Raw genomic sequence first — 18,210 nt, forward strand, 5'->3', positions numbered from 1 at the left:
ACCTGTTGTGTCAGCTCTTGTACTCTAATTTAAGTGCTGCAGGGCAAGGACCGTGGGTCTCTTGTGTGTGTGCACAGCACCTGGCACCATGGGTCCCTAGATGCTACCACAGTGCAAACAATCATGTTAAAGGTGATCATTCACAATCTCACTGTCAGGCCTGAAGGGAATCTGAAATGTTATCCTCTGGGCAGCATCAAAACATGCTGCCTCCTTATGCCTCTCTACGCCAGCTCCATGCCCCTGCACAAACCCCATTCCAAACACCTCCAGGTGGCCCTCTCCACATGTGGGTGCATCCCCTCCAAATGCTACAGTTCTGGCAAACCCAGATTTTGACAAGCCCTTTATGGTGTTCAGCGACGCCTCAGACACGGGACTGGGGGCGGTGTTAATGCAGGAGGATGAAAAGGGGGAGAGACACCCCATCGTGTACCTGAGCAAGAAGCTGCTACCCCGGGAGCAAAACTACGCGGCCATCGAGAAGGAATGCCTGGCCATGGTGTGGGCCCTTAAGAAGCTAGAGCCATATCTCTTTGGGCGACACTTCACCGTGTACACAGACCACTCTCCCCTGACCTGGCTGCACCAGATGAAAGGAGCCAACGCCAAGCTCCTGAGGTGGAGCCTGCTCCTGCAGGACTATGACATGGACGTGGTCCATGTGAAGGGAAGTGCCAACCTGATAGCGGACGCGTTGTCCCGGAGAGGGGGCCCTGAACTTCCCCAGGTCACTGGGCAGAGTGACCCCGCTCAGTTCAGTCTTGAAGGGGGGAGAGATGAGACGCAGTAGGGAGCAGGGTGGATTGACCTGAGTTGTCTGCATGGGGGAGGGGAGAGCAGGGGATGACTTTAGGTGAGGGATGGTACCTGAGCCAGGAAGGGGGGTGGGGTGAGTCGATACCTTTGCCTGGGAGACTGGACAAAGGGAGGAGGGAGAGAAGGTGGGATAGAGCCTGCTGGAGGGTTTTGGTTTCAGTTTTGGGCTGGCTGGGAAGAAGCAGGGAACCCCAAGTCTGGGGTCAATCCTTGCCCCTGTGGGACCTGGGTGAGAGGTTCTGGTTGTACCTACAAGCCCTGCTTGGGACTGTGTTCCTGCTGTCTAATAAACCTGTGTTACTGGCTGGCTGAGGGTCCCGGTGAATCGCAGAAAGTGGGGGTGCAGGGCTCTGACTCCCCCACACTCCATGACAGCTATGTACCCATCTTCCTCTACACCCTCCTACTTCTCCCCTTGGCTCCCAGAGCTGTGTGAGGGGCAGCCCCGAGAGTCATCAGGTGTGGTCCCCCAACCATCACTGGGGCCACTGGAGCTCAGCACCACTGCCCCCCATCCTCTGCACCAACCTGACCCTGGCACCTCGTCACCCGTGCCATCCTGACCCCACGGCCCTCCCCTTTCACCCGCACCAGCCTGACCTACGTCCCTCCCCTGTCACCCTCGTCAGCCTGACCCCGCACCCGTCACCTGTGCAATCCTGACCCCCCGCCCCTCCCCTTTCACCCCCACCAGCCTGACCTACGTCCCTCCCCCGTCACCCTCGTCAGCCTGACCCCGCACCAGTCACCTGTGCCAACCTGACCCCACGCCCCTCCCCTTTCACCCGCACCACCCTGACCTACGTCCCTCCATCACCTGTGCCATCCTGACCCCCTGCCCCTCCCCTTTCACCTGCATCAGCCTGACCTACATCCCTCCTGTCACCCTGGGCAGCCTGACCCCACACCCATCACCTGTGCCATCCTGACCCCCCCGCCCCTCCCCTTTCACCTGCATCAGCCTGACCTACATCCCTCCTGTCACCCTTGTCAGCCTGACCCCGCACCCATCACCTGTGCCATCCTGAACCGCCCGCTCCCTTTCACCCGCACACAGACTGACCTACGTCCCTCCCCGTCAACCTTCAAGCTGACCCGCACTGTCACTGTGGCCATCCTGACTCCACGCCCCTCCCCTTTCACCCGCATGCAGCCTGACTACATCCCTCCCGTCAACCTTGTCAGCGCTGGGACCCGGCAACCCGTCACCTGTGCCATCCTGACCCCACCCCCTCATCCTTCCACCCCGCACACACCTGAACAATACATCACGTACCCCTGTCACCCTTGTCAGCCTGACCACCGGCCCCCTCCATCACCTGTGCCATCCTGAACCCCTGCCCCTCCTCCTTTCACCTGCATCAGCCACTGACCTACGTCCTCCCCGTCACCCCCCTCGTCAGCCTGACCCCGCACCCATCACCTGTGCGCATCCTGACCGCCCGCCCTCCCTTTCACCTGCAGTCAGCCTGACCTAACATCCGTCCTGTCACCCTGTCAGCTGACCCCGCACCGTCACTGTGCCATCCTGACCCCCCGTCCCCTTTCACGCCGACCGCCTGACCTACGTCCCTCCCTTCGTCAAGCCTTGTCAGCCTGACCGGCCGCACCTGTCACTGTGCATCCTGACTCCACGCCCCTCCCTTTCACCCCGCACCCAGCCGTGACCTAACATCCCTCCCCTGTCACCCTCTGTCAGCCTGACCCGACACCCGTCACGCTGTGCAATCCTGACCCCCGCCCCCTCCCCGCTTCACCCCGCACCAGCCCTGTACTACGTTCCCCTCCCCATTGTACCCTCGTCAGCCTGACCGCGCACCATGTCACTGTGCCATCCTGACCTCCACGCCCCTCCCCTTTCACCCGCACCACGCTGACCTATACTGTCCCTTAGCTCCACCTCACCTGTGCCATCCGCCCCCTCCGCCTCCCCTTTCAACACCGCATCCACCTGACCTTACAGTCCTCCTCGTCCAACCTGGCTCAGCCTGGACCGCCCGCACCATTTCACTGTGCATCTACCCTCCAACGCCCTCCTCCACCTTTCACTGCGACCAGCCTGACTACATCCCTCCTAGTCACCCTTGCAGCCTGACCCCGCACACTCACCTGTGCCATCCTGACCCCCCCGCCGTCCCCTTTCACCCCGCACCAGCCTACCTCATCTCCCTCCTCGGTCAACGCTTGTCAGCCTGACCCCCGCCACCTGGTCACTGTTGCCATCCTGATCCACGCCCCTCCCCTTTATCACCCGCACCAGCCTGACCTGACATCCCTCCCGCGTCACCCTTGTCAGCCCTGACCCCGCACCCGATCCTTGGTGCCATCCTCCGACCCCCTGCCCCTACCCCTTTCACCGGCACGCAAGCCTGACCTACGTCCCTCCCGCCGTCACCTCTGTCAGGCCTGACCCGCACCGTCACCTGTGCCATCCTGACCCCCCACACCCTCCCCTTCACCCGCACCAAGCCTGAACCTACGTCCTCCCGTCAGCCTGACCCCTGCCCCCTCCTGTCCCAGCACCCACGTTTGACCCTTGCGCCCCCCCCATCACCGTGTGCCATCCTGACCCCCACCTCCACCTTTCACCCGCACCAGCTCGCCCCACCCAGGGGTTGCCCACCCCGGGCCCTGCGTTCGCCAGGAACTGGCGTAAGTCGGCCTGTGATGACCCCCAGCCGACTCGGCACACCCCCAGCCTGGCTGGGCGACGTGGCCTGGGGCCCAAGCGCCCACTCTGGGGGACGGGGCCTGCTGGGGCACCCCTTGTCTCCCCCGAGGTCCAGTGCGGGAGAGGGATTTAAAGGGAGGGAAGATAATTTGGCGGTAACCCGCGAGGTACGGTGGCCGCCGTGGCCCAAACTCCCGAGTAGTGCCAAGTTCTTTTGGCCGCCGACATAGAACAGAGTGCCACAGGAACCCGGATGTTCTAGGCTAGGCGGATCCATCAAGGCGCCCACGCGGCGCCTGTCGCTAGCCTCGCAGTGGTCTGCACCATTACGCCATCCACCACTGAGGTGCCATATCTGATGCCAGTGGGAAGCTATACAGGGCGGGTGCAGACGAGAGCGCTTGAGCGAATTCCGGCTTTCGATTGGTCTATGCTCGTCGTCTGTCGTCTCGCAATGGGGCGTCGTTTGCTCAGGTCGGGAGCGAGGCCCGGTGCGGCCAGGCCGCGGCCCCAATCAGCTCAATTGTTGTGGTGTGTGGCCGGCTTGCCCTGTGTCTGCGGCGCAGCGTCTGCTCCCCCGCCCGGCCGGCTGAAGGGACGCGAGCGGGCGGGGCCGCGGGCTGCCGCCCGAGGGTGAGCGGGGCCGGGGGCGGTTAGCCGGGCCGCCCTGGGGGGCGGGGGGGGGGCGGCTCGGCGGGGCCATCCCCCCGGGCGGGCCCTCCCCCGTTCCGTGCTGCGCCGTGGAGCCTCCGGGGGGCGGGGGCTCGTTCTGCGCGTCTCCGCCGGTTGGGTCCTGCGCTCGCTCTGCCGGAGCCGCTGGCGGGAGCCCGGCGTTCCTGCCCGCGCTGCGCTGGGAGGGGAGCCAGCTCGGCACGCGCTCCCGGCCCGCCGGCCCGGCCCGCCGCTGCCCCCGGGGCGGTGCGAGCAGTCAATGGCCGGCCCGTTCCGGCGGGGGCCGGGGGCGGGGCGGCTGCGCTGGGCTCTGGCTTCATGGGCCGCGCAGCCTGGATTACAAAGCGCTTGGGCGGCTCCCCGCTCCCCTCCTGGCCTTGGACACGGATGTACATTACCGGGGGGTGGGACGGCTCCGCACCTGGCGCGCGCCAGCGGGACTTTGGTATTTGGGGACAAGCGCTTTAACCGCTGTCGCCGCTGCCAGTGCAGCGGGTTGAGCATGGTGGGGAGGGGCGGAAGAGGCGTCCTACAAATGCCGGCTAATGAGCTGCAGTCTATGCTTCTGCTTTGCTTCGCACACGCCCCAAAAGGGCATTTTAGAGGCCTCGCTTGGATACTGACAGGCTGGGGGTGGAGGGGGAGTGCGGGTGGGTGGGGGCTGTGCCCTGCTTGAAGATGATGTGGGAGGTTGATTCTTATTTTGCAGCAGTTCTGGAGGGTGGCTGCAACTAACAGGCATTTAGAGAGTACAGTGATTTGTGCTCTCTGTACAGAGATCGTACAAATCTCTCTGATTTGTAAGGATCCTACATGGCTGATTGCAGGCAAATGAGTCTGTTCTGTCCTCTAAATGTGCATGCAGTAAAGGACTGACCAAGCTCTTTATCAGTCTAGGTGTGTTGGGAAGGCTCCCCTTCCCTGGAAACCCTATTTATCCAAGACAGTTCTGCCTTCTATGTTCTGCACATGCGAATAGCGTGTTTTGTTTTAAATGGACAGTCTCCTCTGTCATCAAGCATCTTCCTATAGGTTTTGATGTTGATTGATAGACTACTTGACCTTCTTTTAGCCAGGTGGTGGATGCTGCACATACCATAGGAACAAAGGTGCTTGGGCCCTATCCACTCTAGGGTCAAAACTGTAGCGACAATGTGTGTAAATGTGGTTCACCTAGCACAGTTGAGATCCTGTCCAGGACAGCTGGGTAAAGGAAACCTTTGTGTGCACGAGCTTTGATTTAGACACATTTGGGGTTGATTGCATTCCTTGGTCTCCTGGCTGGCTGAACGGTAGCAGAAAATGGAGGCCCTAGGTGCTCAGAAGATCTCTTTGGACTGATGACCTGGTTTCTGACTAGCCTTCAGAACCAGCTGGAACCTCTGCCTCTCTGCTTTCCTGATCACATGGTTGTGTGAAACTGAATGTGACAGGGAGCATCCATCTTTGTGGTCCTGTGGTTTGTCTTTACCTAGTATGGTCTGACTTCCTGTTTAGCTGTCTAAATGGTATCTGTGAATTCTGATATTTGACTTGGAACAACTGTTTTTTTTGTTAGGCTCTAGGCTACTCAAACAAAAGAGCTGTGGCTCTTTATGTCTCCACTTAAACGCTGTTAGGAACAGCAGGAGGATACATGATTAACAGAATGAATTAAATTTAGGTGCTCTTGAAAGTGTCTTGTCTGCGTTTTTGTATCTAAGCCAATGTTTTCTGCTGGAGAGGAGACATGGTGCTGGAGATGAGCTATTTAGAAAATGCTCAGGGTTAAGGAAGTGTGTTTTCTAGATGCAGTCTCTCTTGATTTCTTTAATCTGCTTTGTAGTTTAAAAAACTGAAGTTTTTTAAAATAAGCCCTACCCTTCTAATTGTTTATTGTTCCTTTTGTTTTTCCTCTCATTTGTTTATTGAGTTAGGTGGACGTTTCCAGCGTGGCAGGCTCGGTTAAGACTTTGAACGTGTTTCTTTTTAGAAGCCCAATTTGGGAAAAATGCAAACCTTTATCTAGCAAGTAGCCCCTCTGCTCCCAGGCTGCTGGGAAGAACCCTGTTGTGTTGCATCCTGACTGAAGTTAGATGAACCTTGGCCAGCCTGAGCCATGGGGATCACTGCCACTGGATGAAGAGAAATGTTTAAATTGAAACCACTGTCAAAATGTCTTTTTTGTTTTTAAAAGTTCATGTTTCCAACAGCCCAGCAGAGGATGGACTCTTTCGTGTATTAATAAAAAAAGACGTGTTCAAAAAGTACTGTTCTACTTAAGAGTTGTGAGGTGCCATTGAAAGCTGTTCTGAGTAGTGTTTTAAAAATGTATATATTTTCACTTAAGGAACATCATTATTTTGAAAATGGGATCTTAAAGCCCTTATGCAATGTGCAGAGTCTGAAATATTTCAGTCCGTAAATGAGTCTAATGTAAGAATCTGAGTCTTGCATTTGGAGCTTGCCAAGGTATTGCTGTGGGATCAGACAGCATGCAGTAGTAGTGTTCTCAATTCATCCAAACTTGTGCAGCGTGCTCCAGTGCTATTGGGGTGGACTGCCATATTTTTACAGTGACAGCACTGTTTCCGGAGCAGTGATGTCTCTACAGGAAAGCTGCTTTTACTGCTGCTGGCCTGGACTTCTCTCTTCTTTCTCTCCCTAAGTGTCTGGTGTAATTGAACTCCTGCCCCACCTTCTTACTTTTGACACAGTGGAAGCACGAGAGTAAGGTTTCAACTCTCAGTGAGTGTGGGCCAGGAGCAACAAAAACTTCATTTCCGGAGAGATTCTGGTGGCCCACTGAGACAGCAAATCTTCCAGCCTCTATTCCATCTCTTGCACAGAAGGTAGAAAATCTTTAGGGACGTGGAATTGGAATGTTTCTTTTTCTTATGCTGTGGAGATTAATGAAAATGATGTTAGCTAACCTAAAACAGAGCTGTGTACCTTGTGGTAGTTCTAGTGCTTTCTAGTTATTTAAAAATAACCCAGGGCAATACTAGTGTGTCCCCCCACCCCCCGCATTCCAAACTTAATAGAACATAGCCAAAGGTATTACTTGTGTAGTGGGTGCATGAGCTGGGAAATGTGGACTTCAAACACTGCTGTGTTATAAGTACAGTGGATTTGACTTTAACAGACAGAGAAAAGTCCTGTATTTGTCAATGAGGCAGGGGATACAGGTTGTATCGACATTGTCATGTTGTGTATGTCTAGACCCCCATCCTGTGTCCCACTTTACTCACATAAGCAGCTCTATTAACTTTAATGAGACTACTTACATTAGTAAAGTTTTGTGTGTTTTTATAAGCTTGGGATCTTCAGTGTGATGTGGATACATATGAGGTTATTGAGGGGAGGGCTGCTTACAGTTGTAACTGTAAAAAGAACAGGAGTACTCGTGGCACCTTAGAGACTAAAAAATTTATTTGAGCATAAGCTTTTGTGGGCTACAGCCCACTTCATCGGATGCATGCAGTGGAAAATACATTAGGAAGATATATACACTCACACACGCAGAGAACATGAAACAATGGGTGTTAGCATAAACACTCTAACGAGAGTGATCAGTTGAGGTGAGCTATCACCAGCAGAGGAGAGAGAAACTGTTTGTAGTGGTAATGAAAATGGTCCATTTGCAGCAGTTGACAAGAAGGTGTGAGGAACAGTGTTGGGGGGTGGGGAGGAATAAACATGAGGAAATAGTTTTACTTTGTGTAATGACCCAACCAAAAAACTTCAAAACCAGACTCCAACGAGAGACTGCTGAATTGGAATTAATTTGCAAAATGGACACCATTAAATTAGGCCTGAATAAAGACTGGGAGTGGATGTTGTGATGCTGGAAGGTTCAGTAAGAAACTCTGCTGCAGTCTTAGTGTCTTCCTTATGTAGTAAATAACTCTTTCAAGGCACTCTTGGTCCTGTGCCTCCTACTACTTCTCATCCCAAAGCATCTTTACAGACCTGGGGAGCCGTATAGCAGTGCCATTCTGTCCTGTCCATGGTTTGTCCTCTGAAAAGCCCAGCCTGGTCGTGCCCCCATGTACAGTTTCCCAACATATAGTTGGTGGTCGGCCTTTAGATCTGACTGACCTGGGTTGAGTTTGCATTATTTTCTTGGGCATCCTGTCATCTGTTTGTCTTCTGCATTTGATGGCAGCCAATCCTGTACCCTGACTTCACAGCCTACTTTCATCTCCACTTAATTTTCCTTTACACCTGCTATCTTCAGAAGGGCTCTTGTTTCTCCTGTGTCCAGCCCTCCAAAGGATGTTCATATAGTGCCACGGCTTCCAGACCTTAGGGGCTGAGGAGCTTTGTGAAGTATGAAAGCTTGTCGTCTCCACCAACAGAAGTTGGTTCCATAAAAAATGCTACCTCACTCACCTTGTCTCTCTCATATCCTGGGACCAATCTGGCTACAACAGTGCAAACCTTAAAATCTAGTCAGCTTAAAACAAGGGAGCATTAAACTGGCTATTCACAAAGCAGTATCCAGAATATGGCTGAAATCTTCCTGAATAAGAGTAAAAATCAGCATTTGGAAGTTCAAGCCCATATAAATGACGATGCTAAAAGAATACTTTACAAAGCTTCTGTCTAAAATTAGAATGAATTATTTAGAATTGCAGAGGAATCTAAAGAACCTTAGGAGCCTTTTTCCACACTAGCCTTAGCAACTTGAGAGTCAGTATGACCATTGTCTATCAATCATAAGGCTGGATCTAGAATCTCTGGGCAGCCACATCTATTTTGCTTCATTTTTCATTGAGGTATTTAAAATTTAGTGTTAGCTGGTATGTTCAGTTAGGTGGTGGCTAAATGGTTTAGTAGTTTGTGTATAATGTTGGATCCTCTCTACTTACCTCATTTGCGGGAGTTGGCACAGTTTTGGGGGTAAACCTTATTAAATAACTTGAGAGAGAAATTCCAGTCCATTTCTAACAATAGTCCTCATTTACAGTGTCCATGGGACCTGTCTCGTTCCTCAAAGTTGAAGTATCTTGCAGGATGACTGAAAGAGTCACAAGAGGGGAAAATACATTAAAAGAACATCAAGGCTGCAACAGAAAATGAAAGCCAAAGGAATTCTCAGTTAGGGATTAGGTGAACTGTATCTCCACCAGTACGCAGCACCATGGGGCGTTCTAAGGAAAGAGTGGAAGATGCCCCATTGCGTGCAGAGGTACTGGGGGAGAGGTATAGTTAAGGGTGACATCTACAACATTTCCTTGCTTTTGTCAGTTTTCATCACAGCAGTTGGTATCATCCTGGCAGTTCCTTTCCTATGAGAATTTTTCATTACTTTTTTTAAAAAGGCAAATGTCATTCTGTTCAATATGCAAATGTATTGTACTGTACTTAGGTGGTATAAGATGCTGCTGGTGTGTAATTTCTCTGAGCAGCATGCTTATTGTCAGAGCTACATGTCAGTAACTGGACCAGGAGCTGTGTTAAAACAGCTGAGAGCCATTGTGGACATGTCCTGTTCAGAACATCTTTAGGAACAAATGTTCAGGGTTTCAAGCAAACTACCTCTGTAATACATGCGTGCTGAAAGAATGTAATGGGTAGTTCAGCGGTGATAGAAAGGAGACTGTGTAAAAATAATATGAAGGATGCTAGGAGAATTTTTAAAATGTATTAAATGATGATAAACCAATACACTGTTTTGTGTAGTGTGCATGCTTGCACTCACCTATCTGCTGCTGAGGAGAGAGGCAGTTTGTTGCGTTCTCTCTCCCCAAACTTATTTCTTCTGCGTTTAGACTTTTGAACTCTGCAGTTAAAGGGCCCCATCATTATGGTACCAAGGGAACAGACTTGCGGTAACTAATATAGGCTAAAAGCGGCAAAGAGTTCTGTGCCGCTTTTACAGATCCAGACTAACACGGCTACCCCTCTGATACTTAATATAGGCTAGAATTTGTATCACTAAATGAATTGTGTGAACACAGTTAACTCTCAAATGGGCACATTGAGATTGCATAACAAACCTGAGTGGAATGATATAATTCCAAAATATAGAGCAAAATACAGACCAGCACAGAATGGCAAAGCCCACCCTGTATGCCTTTAAACCTGGTGAGGGTGCTTCAGCAGAGCCATGCTGCAGAGACCTAGACACTGGAGACAGCGCTGTCTGGGTGCTTGATCAGGTCTCATCTGTGGCGCCCTATCTGTTGTGGGTGAATGAGAAATGCCTGTGGCCATCATATCATGGCACCAGACCTCAGTCTCCTTAGGTGTTATCGAGAGAATTCCTTCTGGCAGAACATGCCCAGCCAGAGTCTTGTCTGCCATTTGGGCAAATGAGAACTACCCATTATTCCTCATTCACCTTCTCATCTCTGTCATGCCATATTAAATATTTAATAATTAGACTAAAACACCTACATTTTTCAGTATGTGCAGATAAAGCATGAAATAGTGCACTTCGTCCAAGTTAGTCTATGGTGTTTTTATTCAGATATTGAGGTATCTCAAAGCCAGAAATAAAAGCCAATATTATGAAATAACTCCTGAGGTTTTTAGGAGACAGAGCCAGTCTAAAAATTCTACATCAGTCTGAAAAGTCTCTCTACACTTGTTAAAAGGAGGAGCCAAAATTACTGCATCTAAAAGAGATTGGAGAGAGGCCTGGAATTCTTTTTTTCCAGTTTGTATATGGTTGGCTTCAGTGTTTTCCCCTGGTGCAGGCAGTTGGTCAGTTTCCTGTTGCTTGTCTGGGTTTAAGCACAGCCACAACAGAGGATAGGGACACTTGTTCATGTTAACTGTGAAAAGCTCACAAATGGCCTGAAGACTTTGGGTTAGGTGTAATATCGGAAACTATTTTAAATTTTAGAATGGATGATATCCTCGCCTTTAATCCAAATAATGCACATTTTAGGCCCTGGTAGCACATTCTGATCCATGTAGACCTGTGCTCATGTGGAATTCAGTTGAACTCATTGAGTATGTCTACACTACGGAATGGTTGTGATTTTAATACTGGTTGGTAAACAGATTCTTTGAAGTCGAGTCACGCTGCCACATCACGCCACATATATTCAGTTGGTGTGCGTCATCTTAGTACTGAGGCCTAGCCGTTCGATTTCCGGAGTGTGCACCTGTGGGTACTGATCCTCGTAGCTAATCCCATAGTTCTGCAGTCTCCACTGCATTGGAATTCTGGGTTGAGATCCCAATGCTATGATGGTGCAAAAACAGTGTCGCGGGGTGATTCGGGGTATGTCGTACTCATTCCTTCCCGTGAAAGCAAACAGCAGACACATCACTTTTAAGCGCCCCTTTTCCCTGGATTGCACTGGAGACTCGAATCCGCCATAGCATGCAAACCATGGAGCCTGTTTTGCCTTTTGTTCACTGTTACCCGTATGTTACTGGATCCGCTGATAGAGGCGGTACTGCAGTGCTACACCAGCAGCATTCATTTGCATTTCGCACGGTAGCAAGATGTTACCATCGTTCTGTGCGTCTGCTGTTCAGTGTCAATATTGGTCGGTGAGATGAACGGGTAGCAGCTCGTTCTGTACTGTCTGCTGCTCGTCATGGGTGGCTCCTGGCTGAACCTTCGCTGAGGTCAGCCAGGGGCGCAAGAGACAAAAATGGAATTGACCTCCCAGGTCATTCCTCCTTTATGTTGTATCTAAAATCAGCAGTTCTGCCTAAGAATATGGGGCACTGTACCAGAGAGCACAGCTGCTCGTGTCCCGACTCTCAGAAATGGTGAGATCTGCATGCCATCTTAGGGAGTGCCTGCAACACACCCCACATTGCTTCCTTTCGCTGGGCTACTTGGCAGTGTCCCGCCTGGTTTGATGAAGTAATAAAGAAGCAGGATTAGAACACGATTTTTAGTGAGTTAAAATGAAGGGAAGGCAGCCTCCAGCTGCTATGATGTCTGGCAGGACATTAATGGTGGGGGGAGAGAGCCCAGCATGCCGCCTACTATATAAGTCGAGGCAGTACAGAATCTTTTCTTTATGACATGAAAGGGGGGGAAGGGGGCTGATGAGCTCCAGCCCCATTGCTCCAGTGGTGCTATGATGAAAGGAGGTACCAGCCGTCTGTACCATCTGCCGGGTGTCATTCACCTATTTTACTGCGTTCTCCCTCCTTTTCTGCCCCATTGCCTACACTACACCCGCCATACCAACTCCCCTACCTTTACCACAGGCGCCCAGTGCCTCCATCCCTCTAGCACAGCCGATTGAATCCTCACCACTTGCGTTCTTGAGGTTCCCAGCCTTTAGTTTTTGACACTGGGGCACCAGGAGAAAGGAATGCTACCAGTCCATTCCCTTCTGCACTGTACCGTCTGCCAACAGTGGAGGGGAGGACGAGGAGCTGCCTGTTCAGCTGCTGCGGCACCTTGCCCGGTTTCCCCTTTTTTACCAAGCCAGCATTGCATAGACAACAGTGACATGGAAAAAGTCAAGAAATGATTTTTCCCCTTTTTTCGCTTTCACGGAGCGGGGAGAGGGGGTAACATTGATGAGATGTACCCTAACCACGGACAATTGGTTTTGACCTTATCAAGGCATTGGGAAGCTCGGTCCTAAGATCCAAATACTTTTCAGGTGACTGTGGGAATAGGGTGAGTCCTCAGTACCTTGCCTCTCTTCCTCCATGAGCGTCCATTTAATTCTTTTCGGCTTTCTGTTATGTCTGGCACACAACTTTGATTCAGCACTGTGTCTATGGGAACTCTGTATTTATCGGTCCTGAGATTTTTTTCAAATGCTTTTGGCATTTCATCTTCTGTAACGGAGCTCTGATAGAACAGATTTGTCTCTCCATACTGCGATCGGATCCAGTATCTCCCGTGCGGTCCATGCTGGAGCTCTTTTTGGATTTGGGACTGCATGGCCACCCGTGCTGATCAGAGCTCCACGCTGGGGAAACAGGAAATGAAATTCAAAAGTTCGCGGGGCTTTTCCTGTCTACCTGGCCAGTGCATCTGAGTTAAGATTGCTTTCCAGAGTGGTCACAGTGGTGCACTGTGGGATACCGCCTGGAGGCCAATACCGTCGATTTGCAGCCACACTAACCTAACCGTAATCCGATATGATAATACCGATTTCAGCGCTACTCCTCTCGTCTGGGAGGAGTACAGAAACCAGTTTTAAGAGCCCTTTATATCGATATAAAGGGCCTCGTATGGACGGGTGCAGGGTTAAATTGGTTTAACGCTACTAAAATAGGTTTAAACACGTAGTGTAAGGCAGGCCTGGGTCTCCATGTCGATGCAGGGATCTGAGGCCTCAGGTTTCATGAGATGATCTCACTGTTGCAATGTCATAAGTGGTCCCATTGCGACATATAGATAGATGCACTGAAATTTATTGCAATATCTTTATTTCCAAAGAGGAGGGACTGCAGGTTAACAGTAGGAAGGAAATTGAAAAGCCTTCTCTCTCCATGCTGGCCATCTCAGGTGATGACTTACTCTGTCCACCTATTATCCTTCCCCTCTTCATCCACTTCAGTGCTCCAAAAGGCTATGTGACCTTCCAAAGAGAGAGAACAGGCTTAATCAACAAGTAGACCTTCTAATTTCAGCTTTAGTCTCACAACTCCTTTGGACTGGTAGGTGGAAGAATGTTTGAGCTGTGAAGTCTGTTTTCAGATGGATATGCTAGCCTGTGGAGACCAACCCAAATGTGTCTGAATCCCAGTTGGCCCAAGTCTGGGGTGACACAGAAGCTTTGAAATTCCTTGTAATTCTTTATTTTAGGGTTGGAGCAGATAGGAGCATCTGTCCTTTGCCCCAACAGATGAGTCCTGAGAAATGGATGATTAAACTAAGACTCCAAAGAAAAGGAGTAAAAACATAAGCACTCCTTGAATCTGTGGTATCTCCAGAATACCTTTTGTCAATCTTTTCCCACAAGGAAATAACTTGAATAGAGAACTCAACTCCAGTAACCTTGGCACTGCTGTGAGGCAGGGGGACATGTTCTTGCCATGGTTAAAAACATTTCTTGCCTAAAATCTAAACTTTCCCCCAAAAAACTACTTAACGTAAGTTTTTTTTTTCTCATTAACATCTTTGCATGGGCATTTGCTGTGTGAGGAGTCATCCTGAGATTGTACAGTGCAGTAGGCTGGTGGTGCTGAATGCTACATTCAAGGGACATTAAGTGAGATGGACAACTTCAAATTCTTCAGGAGACAAGATTTTTACTGCTGACTAGCGCTTGGTTTAACAGCTTTCTTCTCTTTTTCCTTCCCTCACTGCCTAATACTGTTTGAGAAAAAAGATAATTAACTTTAATAAATTATAAAACTTGTTTCACTGCAATGGGTCTTCATTTTTTCCTTTCTGCAGCAGATTTACTGTTTGAATACAATAAAATTCACTAGATTTAACTCACCCTTTCAGAGACTGAAACCATTTGCCAGCGAGGTTGTGGGAGGGGATGTGAGAGTCTGGTAAGACACGAGTGTTACGGTGATCATAATGTTATGGAGGGTTCAGGTTTTCTTTCACTTTGCCATTTAAAACTGCCATTATTTGTATTGTCTTTTTTGCTTTCTCTTTTAAAGTCAATGGATGTTGTGTACATGTATCCAGAGGCAAAGCAGGTCCATAAAATTTAAGACACTCTTTAATCAGATGTATGTGAAATCTCTGGAATATTACACCTCCTGTTGTAAATTCTGGCAGTTTTCTGTCCTGTTACCTAATGGATTAAAGGGATTTGTGGAAAAAGTTACACCTCTTACACCAAATTACTTATAGTATTAAGGTTTTAAGCCATTGAGAAGTCTTAAGTGACATTCTGTAAGGAGTAACAATACAGTATGTTTGAACCAAATTCCCTTTGTTTTTGTTATATGGCTAAATAAAAGTGCTCTGCATGGCTTTCAGGTGCTGGGGTTGTATCCTCCATACTATGTGTTTAGATCAGAATAGCTGATTTACTCTCAACTTTAAGTTGTCTTCTCTTTTTCAACAGTGTCTGGTAATATTCACTGAGGCATCCTGGGACTCTAATGTATTGGGGGTAGCTTGTTATATGTACAGGTGAAGATGATTACGCCTGCATTTGGAAAGATATTGTCTGTTTGCTAAAGAAATTTGTTACAGTTCTGATTTTAATGTGCGGTGTGGCTATGCATGTGAGTTTCTTGAATACATTTGTAACAAGCCAGAGATAGTGATCTTCAGATTTTGTTTGTAAAAGGAAATCTGGAGTGAAAGGAAATCAGACAGATGCAGACTTTCAGGGAGTTTCAAAATGGTTGCTTAGTAATAGTCCCTTGTTGTTGAATAAGTCCAAATCTAATGCACTCTCCTCTCTCCCCTCCTCCCCCCGCCACCAATGAATCATTTCTTAACTTACATGTTAAAGTCCCTGATTCTAATTTAATCTTGGAGACTTGACAGTTTTTAAATACCTACTAGTGCAATATGATTCTGAAATGGTATTTCAATAGCTTATTGTGTCAATCTTCACAACAATTTTCTGCAAACTAGCAGCAATATGTAAGAATGTGGCAGTGAAATGCACAGATACAGTCACTGGAGTATCTCTGCTTTGAATTCAGGAGCATCTTTTCTAGAATTCTGCTTAGTTTAACGTAACACTGTGTATGTTTAGTAGCCCTCTAAGGATATGGCTACACTTGAAACTTCAAAGCGCTGCCACGGCAGCACTTTGAAGTGCGAGTGTGGTCGCAGCGCCAGCGCTGGGAGAGAGGTCTCCCAGCGCTGCACGTACTCCACGTCCTCTACGGGTGTAGCTTGCAGCGCTGGGAGCCGCGCTTCCAGCGTTGTGGCACTCTTTACACTGAGGCTTTACAGCGCTGTATCTTGCAGTGCTCGGGGGTGTTTTTTTCACACCCCTGAGCCCAAAAGTTGCAGCACCGTAAAGCGCCAGTGTAGCCATTGCCTAAGACATACAGCGAGAGCACGTGAGAGGGTGTGTATCCATTTCAATACCTCCATCTTGAAATAAGAGATTCTGGGATAGTCTTCTAGGACTGTTTAACAAAATGTCAGTTTCTGATTTTCTATCCATCTAACTTAGGCTTAACGTACTTCAGTGGTTTTGTTAAGGCTGAATGTTTCAGTGAGGTGTGAACTCTGCTCAAGTGGGAAACTGGGTTAAAGCAACAATGAGAGGTCCAGGGCCTCACTAGAGATTGCTGAGGGACTGGTCCTGCAAAGTGCTGAGCATCAGATGGTGGGGGTGTTGGAGCCCCCACCTTGTGATGGGTTGGTGGATGGGCTCCCCTCACACCATGTCCTGGCGGGCAATACTGTGACTCCTTGCTTTCTGTCTAGTTTCTCTCTAACTTCCCTATGTGTGTGTGTTCTTCTTGTCATATGATTTCATGTTTTTTACTGACCTCTGCTCCCATCCTCCCCTGAACTGACCTAGAGAGCCACAGGTTGAGAAGGGCAGTTGGCACCTCACAGGATCTGGCCCTAATGACTCATTCTGCACTTCAGCCTTGGAATCTACTAGTTCCTGGGACTCCGCTGTTTTCTGTAAACACTGGACGCCAGCTCCTCCCCTCTCTCTCTCTCTCTCTGTGGTGAGGTGTCCCGTGGGGATCAGTTGCAGGTTATACACACATTGGGGGAGTGGTAAATAATGCAGAGGACAGATCACTGATAGAGTGATCTGGAGCCTTGGTAACCTGGGCACCAGCAAACAACATGGGTTTTAACGTGGCTCAGTGTGAATGCATACCTTTAGGAACAAAGAATGTTGGCCAAAGTTACAGGATGGGAAACTTTTGGAAAACAGTGACTGAAAAAGATTTGAGGGTCATGGTGGATAATCTACTGAATCTGAGCTCCTGGAGTGACACTGTGGAGAAAAGGGCTAATGTAATCCTTGGCTGCATAAACAGGAATCTTGAGTAGGAGCAGAGAGGTTATTTTACCTCTGTATTTGACACTGGTGTGACTCCTACTGGAATTCTGTGTCCAGTTCTGGTGGAGCCAAAAGAAATGCTTCAAAGACCCCCTCAACATAAACTTCAAGATGTGGCATCGACGCCACACACTGGGAGACAGCAGCCCAGGATAGGGGTAACTGGCGAAGATTTGTCAGAGAGGGAATGTCCACTTCTGAGGAAAATTGGCTTTCCCTGGTCACAGGAAAACACCAGAAGAGATGGGAAAGACAACAGTCACACAGCAATCGTAGCACAGCCCTGTCTTCCAACGCCATCTGCAGTGTCTGCCAATGAGCCTGTGGCTCAAGGATCAGACTCCGTCACCAAAGGACCCGTGAAAGATCATCCTCAACCTCAAGGGATCAGTGTTGACTACGTCTGTGTCCGGTTCTGGTGTCTGCAATCCAGGAAAGATGCTGATAAATTGGAGAGGGTTCAGAGAAGAGCCACAAGAATGATTAAAGGATTAGAAAACAAACCTTATAGTGATATCCTCAAAGAGCTCAATCTACTTAGCTTAATAAAGGGAGGGTTAAGTGTTGACTTGATTAGTTTAAGTATCTACATGGGAAACCAATATTTCATAATGGGTTCTTCAGTCTAGCAGAGAGCGGCTTAAAACGGTCCAATGACTGGAAGCTGAAGCTAGTCACATTCAGACTGGAAGTAAGAGATCTGTTTTAAAGAGGGTGATTAACCACGGGAACAACTTACCAAGGGGATTGTGGTTGATTCACTATCACTGACGGGTTTTAATTCAAGATTGAGTGTTTTGCTAAAAGATTTGCTCTAGGCATTATTTGGGGTCATACTAGATGATCACAGTGATCCCTTCTGACCTTGGAATCGATGAACTAGCATGGCTGTAAACTAACTTTTAAATTGGGTTACAGTCATAAAAATATTCCTGTGCAGGTAAGGTACATTCACACAGACTAGTAACCAGAGCCTATTGTTCTTTAATTTGCGATCTAAATTGTCTCGGATATTAAGAACAATGGGTGGGGTGCAGGAGCTCCCTTTAGCATTACGGTCTAATTGGTGATGAGATAAACATGCCCTTGGACTTGTTCAAGTCAGTAAATCCTTAATTGCATTTTATTTACTGGGAAACTTCATAACTTCAGGGTGGTTAATGC

At 49.0% G+C, this 18,210-nt stretch overlaps 1 protein-coding gene across 2 annotated transcripts in view; it reads left to right on the top strand.

The window, feature by feature from the left end:
- Positions 1-3,986: 3,986 nt before the first annotated feature.
- GATAD2B (GATA zinc finger domain containing 2B) overlaps positions 3,987-18,210 on the top strand; it is a 77,943-nt gene continuing 63,719 nt past the window's right edge. Inside the window, exon 1 of one of the 2 annotated variants that reach the window (XM_075071030.1) lies at positions 3,987-4,123. The gene's annotated coding sequence lies outside the window, so the exon portion shown is untranslated. The remainder of the gene's footprint in view (positions 4,124-18,210) is intronic. The other variant, XM_075071031.1, reaches the window with a different exon arrangement.

Source organism: Chelonoidis abingdonii, chromosome 11, assembly GCF_003597395.2.
Source record: "Chelonoidis abingdonii isolate Lonesome George chromosome 11, CheloAbing_2.0, whole genome shotgun sequence".
NCBI classification, from domain to species: domain Eukaryota; kingdom Metazoa; phylum Chordata; order Testudines; family Testudinidae; genus Chelonoidis; species Chelonoidis abingdonii.